Here is a 10,140-nt window from a genome sequence, read left to right as displayed (position 1 = left end):
GGGCGACCAGGATGGTGAGAGGGTTGGAATCCAAGTCTTATGAGGAAAGGCTGAGAGAGTTGGATCTGTTTAGCCTGGGAAAGAGAAGGCTTAGAGGGGACATGATCGCAGTCTTCAAGTATCTGAAGGGCTGTCATGTAGAAGATGGAGCGGATCTATTCTCTCTTGCTCTGGATTGCAAGACTAGATCTAATGGGTGGAAATTACAAGGGAGTCGTTACCAGCTAAATATCAGGAGAAACTTCCTAACTGTAAGGGTGGTTGAGCAGTGGAACAGACTGCCTCAGAAGGTGGTGGATGCTCCTTTGCTGGATGTTTTCAAGCAGAGGATAGACGACTATCTTTCGGGAATGTTGTAGGGCTATCTTTCGGCTAGGCTTCTGCAGAGTGCAGGGGGTTGGACTAGATGACCTGCAAGGTCCCTTCCAACGCTAACATTCTATGATCCTATGAATCAAGGTAAGCTTGATGTGGTAAAAAAGGAGATGGCGAGACTGAACATTGACACCATGGGAATCAGTGAACTAAAGTGGACAGGAAGGAGCAAATTTAACTCAGAAGACCATTATATCTACTACTGTGGCCAAGAATCTCGTAGAAAAAATGGTGCGGCCTTTGTAGTCAAGAAGAGAGTGCGAAAGGCAGTAATGGGATACAATCTCAAAAACGACAGAATGGCACCTGAGGGCACCTGGTATTTCTGGCCACTGTGTGACAGAGTTTTGGACTAGATGGGCCATTGGCCTGATCCAACACTGGCTTCTCTGATGTTCTTATCTCAGTCAGAATCCAAGGCAAACCATTCAACATCACAGTAATCCAAGTCTATGCCCCAACCACTGTCGCAGAAGAGGCTGAAGTGGTCTGGTTCTATGAAGACCGATGTGACGAAATGGCTGCCAGGCAGAGGCAGCAGAGTATTTTAAAATGGATGCCAGCCTGGTAGTCCTTAGGAGGGGAGAGGTACACCATAGGGAACAATGGAGCGGCCGTACCTCTCTGCCTACAGTTCCCAGAAGCATTAGGGAAAAGAGCGGGGAAATATGGACACACCCCAGGGGCGGAGCCAGGCAGATAAAGGCTTTGGCTGCTGAGGGGGGAAGTTCAGTCTTCAGCCTGTGGGCTGGACGTGGACGGCAGCTTCAAGGGAACGGACAGGTGGGGGCTCCTGTTGCCTCAAACTCCCGGGCATCCAGGCCACTATAGACCGTGGTGGACAGCCAGGAGGGCAACAGGACCAGTGATAGTGAAGGTGTGTAGGGGACAGGGGAATGGTGCTTTAAATTGTGTTTATTTTCTGCCCAGGTTGTGTTTATTTATTTATTTATTTTATTATTCACATTTCTATCTCGCCCTCCCCGGAGGCTCAGGGCGGCTTACAGGGCATATTGCCGAATAAAGCAATAAAACAGTACAAAATATTAAATTACAACCCCATTAAAACAGATTTTGGTGCTCCTCTCAGCAAATTTCCAATCTCCAAATTACAATTTCTAAAAACAAGATGGCTGTCCCCTAACCGTCCCATTCTCACCCATAGTGCAGCGATTATGGGGCCTAGATGTGCGTGCCCCCATCCCATCCTGATGTCTATATATGGGGGATAGATGGTAAACTAGTGCGATAGTAGTACACTAGTGGTGGCGGCTCCTATTCAAAAGCCTGGCGGAAGAGCTCCATCTTGCAGGCCCTGCGGAACTGTGCTAGGTCCCGCAGAGCCCTGATCTCCTCTGGGAGCTCGTTCCACCAGATAGGAGCCGCCACCGAGAACACCCTATTCCTGGTCATGGTGAGTCTAATAGAACGGGGGCCTGGAACATCCAGTAAATGTTGGTTCCCCGACCATAGTGCCCTTGGGGGAACATGTGGGTGTTAATGTGCTTGTGTTTATTTTCTGCGCTTAACTTGTACATACTTAAAATAAACCTTTTTTGAGTTAAATAAGACCTGGTGTGCCTTGACCACTTAGTCCTCCCTGCTCAGCATGTTACCAGGGCCAAAGGGAAGCTAAGAAACGCAAACGGGCCCAAATTGGAGGTATTGCCAACTCTCCAGGGGGTACCCAAAGACTGTGGTACCAACTTCCCAAGGTTGGGGAATCAGCCAGAGGGGTCTCACTGTCCCTCTAGGAAGGCAGTGTCAATTCAGTGAGTGGTGCCAGCATGTAATGAAGGGAAATAGCCCCACCAGGCAGGGTGGGATGCAAAAACAGGGGCTTGCGAGCCACAGAACGGCTGCTCAGTCTCCCAGGGCTGAGGGCGGGTCCCCATTTCACCACAACCTACAACACCTCCTAGAACTAACGCCAAAAAAAATGTCCTTATTATCAAAGGGGACTAGAATTCTAAAGTAGGAAGTCAAAAAGTAACCGGAATAATGGACAAGTTTGGCCTTGGAGAACAAAATGAAGCAGGGCAAAGGCTAACAGAGTTTTGTCAAGAGAACATGCTGGTCATAGCAAACACCCTCTTCCAACAACGTAAGAGGCGACTCTACACATGGACGTCACCAGATGGGCAACACCAAAATCTGATTGACTATATTATTTGCATTAAAAATGGAGATGCTCTATACAGTCAGTAAAAACAAGATCTGGAGCTGACTTTGGCTCAGATCATGAGCTACTCATTGGAAAATTCAGACTTAAACTGAAGAAAGTTGGGAAAACTACTAGACCATTCAGGTTTGACCTGGATCACATCGCTGATGAATATACAGTGGAGGTGAAGAATAGGTTTAAGGGACTAGAGATTTGATAGACAGAGTGCCTGAAGAACTATGGACGGAGGTTCGTGACATTGTACAGGAGGCAGCAATCAGCACCATCCCCCCAAAAAAAGAAATGCAAGAAAGCAAAGTGGCTGTCTGATGAGGCTTTACAACAAATAACAGAGGAAAGAAGGAAAGTGAAAGGCAAAGGTGTAAAGGAAAGGTTTACCCAACTAAATGCAAATTTCCAGAGAACAGCAAGGAGAGATAAGGAGGCCTTCCTGAATGAACAATGCAAAGTAATATAGGAAAACAATAGAATGGAAAGGACTAGAGATCTCTTCAAGAAAATTGGAGAAATCAAGGGAGCGTTCCATGCAAAACTGGCCATGATAAAGGACAAAAATGGTAGGGACCTAACAGAAGCAGAAGAGATTAGGAAGAGATGGCAAGAATACACAGAAGAACTATAGGGGATTATGGCGTCCGGGAAGGAGCTCAGGTGCTCGAGCTCCTCCGGCTAGTTTTAACTTAGCACTAGACTATGTTTTTTGACGCCCTAAGGGACGGGATCATCAAACTTTGCAAGCTGGAGTATGATGCCGGCAAGTTTGCTTTTTATAACGAGCCTGAGAACGAGCCCAAACTTGAGAACGAACGGGCGAAGTGGCGGAGATTGGTCTCCCCCCCCTCCCCTGCCTGTGGAGGCGACGAGGCCGGCGAAGCCGGCGAGGTCGGAAGGAACGCTTTCCTCCCCTCCTCTGCCGGCCGAGGCGACGGTACCGAGCGGAGCTCTAGTGGAGACAAGGCCTGGTGGGGCGAGGCTGGTAGGGTTGAAAGGGACGTTCCCCCCTCCCCTCCCCGCCCGCGGAGGCGACGAGGCTGGTGAGGCCGACGGGGTCGGAAAGAACGCTCCCCTCCCTTTGCTGCTGGTCGAGGCGACGGTACCGGGTGGGGCCCTGGTGGAGGCGACGGTGCCTGGTGGAGAGTAAGCAGCGGCGACGCCCCGATGTGGAGTGGGCCGACGGGGGAGGCGACCATCTATGAGGAGGCTCACGTCGGGTGAGGCGACCACCGAAGGGGTGGCCCTCGACGAGGGGGCCCTGGGCGTGGCCACTTTGTTGCCATCACGGCCGACGCCGGTGGGACGCTGCTGAGATGCCGAGAGCTGCTTAGACATCGAGAGCTTGAGAGCCCGACGGTCGGCAGCCACGGGAGTGGTGGGCCCGTGTTGGGGACAGCAGAGAGAGGAACAACTGGGGCTTTTACCATTTGTGGGCCCATTTCGTTGGCTGGGCGGGTCGGAGCTGTTGGCCTTTTGCTGGCCGAAGACGCGGCCTGGGTCTTGGAAATTATCGACTGACCATCAATCCACTTAAAACTGAGAACTTGGAGCAAACAAGCGGAGGCCTCCTTGTGGCAAGGATTGGGGTTGTTGGTAGGGGGGTGGAAATAGCTCTTGTTGGGAACAGCTACAGAGGCAAAGTGAAGTTTTAGATCAGGCCAGCAATAAGGGTGTGAGTGTGGTTTTTAGATGTGGAGTTATTGTGGGTTGTCTGTTATTTGGAAGGTTGAGTGCTGCAAGGGAATGAGCTCAGTAGTGGTTAGGGAACGAGGTAGGGAAGCTATGTTCACCGTTGATCTTTGGCCAAGGAGTGCGGCTTATTGCTGACCTTGGTCAAGGAAATCTGTTTGAATTTTGTATTTGAATTTGTGTAGCACTGCTATACCTGTTAGCAGAGGAGTAGAGAGTGGTTAGCCATTGCTGAGGGGAGAAATTGTTGTATCCTGGCTCACTTGCCCAATTTGCAAGCCATGGGCGATCTGAAGCGTTGCGGAGATCGCCCAGAGATGGAAATACCTGGTCATGTGATTCCGGTGCTCTTGGGGAGGGGGAAGTATAGCGGTGGGTCTAGGGAGTGTTTTAAGGGAAGGTTGCAGAGAAATAGAACGGCTCGGCACCCTTCCAGCCTGAGACCCATCCCAAGGGTGGCTGGCAGTGGGGCGACGACGGAGAACCCCTCTCCGTCATTGGTGTTGTGCAATGCCAGGTCGATTAACAACAAAGCTGCTGTCCTGTGGGACTTTGTAATGGATCAACAAGCTGACCTGGCATGCGTGACTGAGACCTGGGCCAGGGAGGGGAAAACAGTAGCCCTTGTCCAGCTTGCCCCGCCTGGGTTCTCGGTCCTCCAACAATCGCGGATGAAGGGGCGGGGGGACGAGTGGCTATTCTCATTCGGGAGGCTTTCTTCTTCAGGGCGCTCCCGATCATGGAGATCGTGGGCATAGAGTGTGTCGGAGCGATGCTGGAGGCTGAGGAGAGTTTGGCGATTTGGGTGGTGTACCGACCGCCTAGCACTGTGTGGCGGCACTGTTGTTAGATCTGGGCGTTGGAGCAGCCATGGCTGTTGGTCATGGGTGATTTCAACGTCCATGCCGAGGACGCGACCTCCAGCCGGGCTGCGGACCTGGTGTCGTCCATGGCAGCACTGGGACTCTCTCAGGTTATCATGGCCCCCACACATCAGGCCGGTCACACGCTCGACTTGATCTTCATGGCTCGGGTAATGGTGGACCGGATTACCGAAATAGCGGTACCATGGTCGGATCACCAGGCCCTGAAGGCCCGTCTGAATGTACCCCCCGACCCCGCTTAGGCGGCGCACGGATTTTTGCTCGCCCGCGAGGCCAAATGGACCCTATGCGGCTTCAGATGGCGTTGCGGGAGCCGAAGCCCCCTGGCAGCTCGTTGGATGAGCTAGTGGAGGACTGGCATGACCGGCTCTCCGCGGCCATTGACGAGATTGCTCCCAGGTGTCCTCTCTGGACTCGCGCTAGGCAGGCACCCTGGTACACCCAGGAGTTGCACCAGCTGAAGCGAGAACTGAGACGACTAGAGAGACAGTGGTGCCGCGCTCGCGACGAGGTGTCAAGAGCATCCTATAGGACGTTTATGAAAGCCTATGAGATGGCAGTCAAGGCCGCAAAGAGGGAGTTCTTTGCGGCCAGGATTGCATCTGCTAGCTCACGCCCGGCACAATTATTTAGTACGATTCGGTCATTGACAACTCTGCGACAGGGCAGGCAAAATGTGAGGGAATTGGACATCGGCTGCGAGGCATTTGCGAGCTATTTTGCAGAGAAAGTCTTGGCGCGCCGCCGTGACCTCCCCGCTACAATTGACACAGTGAGTGAACTTGAGACCCCTTGCACGCCTTTGGAGCCGGGTTTAGTAAGTTTTTGCCCACTCAGCCTGGAAGAAGTTGACAGATTGCTTGCATTAGTGCGCCCAACCACATGCGACCTTGATCCGTGCCCCTCTTGGCTCATTAAAATGGGTCGCAAGGGGTTCCGAGGTGCCCTGCGGGAGATTATTAACAAGTCTCTCGAGGAGGGACGATTCCCCATGGCACTCAAGGAAGCGATGGTCCGCCCTCTCCTAAAAAAGCCATCTTTAGACCCGGCCGAATTGGCCAACTATCGGCCGGTGTCCAATTTGCCCTATTTGGGCAAAGTGATAGAGAGAGCGGAGGCAACACAGCTGCAGGCATTTCTGGATGATGCTTCTGTCCTCGATCCCCACCAGTCCGGGTTTTGTCCTGGTCACGGGGTGGAGACTGTACTGGTCGCACTGACTGACAACCTCCGTAGGCATCTGGATCGAGGCGGTGTGGCGGCACTGTTGTTAGATCTGTCGGCCGCTTTTGATACGGTTGACCATCAGTTGCTGGCCCACTGCCTCACTGATGTGGGGATTCAGGGGCTTGCCCTTCAATGGCTGGTCTCTTTTCTCCAGGGTCAGGGACAAAGGGTGGCGATAGGGGATCAGCGGTCCTGGAGGTGGCTCCTGGAGTGTGGCGTACCTCAGGGGGCAGTGCTATCCCCGATGTTGTTTAACATCTACATGCGCCCCCTTGTCCAGATTGCCCGGAGTTGTGGGCTGGGGTGTCAACAATATGCTGATGACACCCAGCTATATCTGATGTTGGGCGGCCGGTCGGAGTCCACTCCCGATGACCTTCACCTGGCGTTACAGGCCGTGGCTGGTTGGCTCACACTGATTCGTCTGAAATTCAACCCGGCAAAGATGGAGGTCCTGGGGCTGAGTCGGATCGGTTCGGGGTTAGGGCTCCCTCTCCTGACCTTCAACGGGGCGCCATTGGTGCCAATGTCGGAGGTTAGGAGTTTGGGGGTGCTCCTGGCCTCCTCGTTAACCATGGAGGCCCAGGTGGCAGCCACTGCCAAGTCGGCATTTTACCATCTTCGGCTGGCGCGGCAGGTGGTCCCCTTCCTCGACCAGGATGACTTGGCCACAGTGATCCATGCGACGGTTACCTCGAGGCTAGACTACTGTAACGCTCTCTACATGGGGATGCCTTTGTCGCAAATTCGGAAGCTGCAACTAGTGCAGAATGCTGCAGCCAGGCTGTTGATGGGTCTCCCTAGACGGGATCACATCCGGCCGGTGCTGAAAGCGCTGCACTGGTTGCCAATAGCATACCCGGTTCGCTTCAAAGTGCTGGTTCTTACCTTTAAAGCCCTATATGGCCAGGGTCCGGCCTACCTAAGGGACCGCCTTTCCCCGCATGTTAAAGAGCCTCTTGCTACTGAGGGTGAAAGAGGAGAGTGCAAAAGTGGGCTTGAAGCTCAACATAAAAAAAAACTAAGATGTTGGCATCCAGCCGCATCACTCCTTGGCAAACAGAAGGGGAAGTTGTGGAAACAGCGACAGAATTCACGTTCCTGGGATGCCAGATCACTGCAGCCATGAAATTAAAAGACTCCTGCTCCTTGGGAGGAAAGCGATCGCAAACCTAGACATTGTAATAAAAAGTAAGAGACATCACCCTGCCAACAAAAGTCCGCATGGTCAAAGCCATGGTATTCCCAGTAGTCATGTATGGCTGCGAGAGTTGGACTATAAGGAAGGCCGAGTGTCGAAGAATAGATTCTTTTGAACTATGGTGCTGGAGAAGACTCCTGAGAGTCCTTTGGACTGCAAGGAGATCAAACCAGTCAGTTCTAAAGGAAATCAACCCTGACTGTTCCCTGGAAGGCCAGATAATGAAGCTGAAGCTCAAATACTTTGGCCACCCAATGAGAAGGGAGCCCTCACTGGAGGAGAAGACCCTGATGCTGGGAAAGACTGAAGGTCAAAGAAGAAGAAGGGGACGGCAAAGGATGAGATGGTTAGACAGTGTTATCAAGGCAACGAACATGACGTTGAGCAAACTCTGGAGCATGACAGAAGATAGGACTCAACTGTGCAACTGAACAGCAACAACATATGACCCAGGCTGCCTGGGTTAGCCCTTGGGCAGTTAGCCGCCAAGGGGTTGCTACTCAGAGACAGGCAGTGGGAAACCACCTCTGAACATCTCTTGCCTTGAAAACTGTACAGGGTGGCCAAAGTTGGTTGTGACTAGATGGCTCTTTCCACCACCACCACCACCCAATGCTCCCTCTCAGCTGTGGGGTCTTGTGAGCAAAAATTCTACTTTGCGAGCTGCAGGCATGAAAGTTGTGAGTGAGCTATTTGGCTGCTGCATAAATCAGTTTGCTCTGGAGCCCTCCTTCCTGAGCGGAGACAAAATTGTGTGAGCTGGAGCCTTCAAAGCTGTGAGCCGGCTCACACTAACTCAGCTTAGAGGGAACACTGCCACTAACTTCTGTAAAGTTGCCATCTCTCTCTCTCTCTCTCTCTTTCTCTCTTTCTTTCTCTCTCTCTGTCTTTTTCTCTCTCTCTGTCTTTCTTTCTCTCTCTCTCTCTCTCTCCGTTTCTCTCTCTCTCTTTCTTTCTTTTTCTCGCTCTGTCTTTTTCTCTCTCTTTCTCTCTCTCTCTCTCTCTCTGTCTTTCTCTCTCTCTCTTTCTCTCCGTGTCTCTCTCTCTCTCTCTCTCTCTCTCTCTCTCTCTCTCTCTCTTCTCTCTCGGTCTCTCTCTTTCTCTCTCTCTTTCTTTCTTGCAAAGGACAGGAGGCCCTTTGCCCACTAGAGGGCGGCCCAGGCCTGCTGATCAGACGGCAGCCGAACCGGCTCCAGAGGAGGCAGCGAGGGGCCAGTTGTTTCCTGACACCGGCTGGGCGCTCAGCCCCTTTCAGCCCGAGGATTGTGCACTGAAGTGTAGTGGGTTAGACGCGTAAAGAAAGCATGGAGGCTGATGTAGTGATCAGCATGGCTTTACTGGTACACAACAAGACTAAAGACTAACGGCCGGCAGGCCAACTATATACACAGTCCAGGGGCTTCCCCTGGTCCCATTGGTGGGTTTGAATCTCCCGCCAAGGTCCCATTGGTTCCCCCCAGTGGAGGGACTAGAATCCTAGTCCCATTGTTGTGCCGGACTGAAGCTCAGGAGTGTGCGCTGACCTCCGGTGGTGGTCAGCGGACACAACATCCCTCCCCCCATAGTCCGGCCCCCCCCTAAGTCACGTAGTCCTTTAAGTACGATGGGGACCTTCGTACTCTAGCTGGCCGTCGAGGGGTGGCCCCTCGTGCTTCCGGAATTCCGACCTCCGGGCCGGGTTCTGAAGAGGGAGCTGGTGCTCCTGCTTCCGCCGCCTCCGGAACGGGGTTTTCCTCGACCGAAGCTGGGGCCGTGGGGTCCTGTGCCTGGTGCTCCTCGGCTGGCAAGTCCTGTGCAGTCGCCTCGGGTGTGGTCTCACTAGGTTCCGTCTGCTGTCTCGTCTCTTCCTCTGTCTGGGACTCCGGTAGCACTCGCTGTCTGAGCTGGTCGATGTGCCTTCTCCATATCTGCCCGCACTCCATGGATACCTCGTACATCACGGTACCCAGGGGCCGGAGTATGCGGCCCGCAATCCACTCCGGACCGCGGCCGAAGTTTCTGGCGAGAACCGGGTCCTCTGGGAAGAACCCCCTTGGTGCTTCCCTCTGCTCGACTGCGTTTCTTTGGTCGGGGGCCCGGTCGGGGTGCAGGCGGTCCAAAAGGATCGTTGGCTTTCGACCCATCAGTAGTTCTGCTGGGCACCTTCCGCTGACAGGGTTGGGAGTCGTGTGCTGGGTCAGGAGGAATCTGGCGATGCGGCATTCCCATTCCCCTTCCACCATCCGGCTCAAGGCCTCCTTTGCGGTTCGGACCATTCGCTCCGCTTGGCCGTTGGTTGCGGGGTGGAACGGCGCTGACCGGACATGTCGGATCAAGTTGCTGCTGAGGAACTGCTGGAATTCCTCGGACGTAAAAGCCGTCCCGTTGTCCGACACGATGGTGTCCGGCAGCCCGTGTGTGGCAAAGAGTCCTCGTAGGGCGCGGATGGTGGCTTTTGCGGACGTTGCAGCCACGGGGCTTATTTCCAGCCACTTTGAGTAGGAATCCACCGTGACCAGGAATAGCCGGCCCTGGAATGGCCCTGCGAAGTCTATATGGAGCCGGGACCACGGGGTACGGGTGGATTCCCAAGCCTGCGCTGGTGC

Source organism: Gekko japonicus, unplaced genomic scaffold (assembly GCF_001447785.1).
Source record: "Gekko japonicus isolate JY-2015 unplaced genomic scaffold, Gekko_japonicus_V1.1 scaffold358, whole genome shotgun sequence".
NCBI classification, from domain to species: domain Eukaryota; kingdom Metazoa; phylum Chordata; class Lepidosauria; order Squamata; family Gekkonidae; genus Gekko; species Gekko japonicus.
This window is presented reverse-complemented; position numbering follows the sequence as displayed.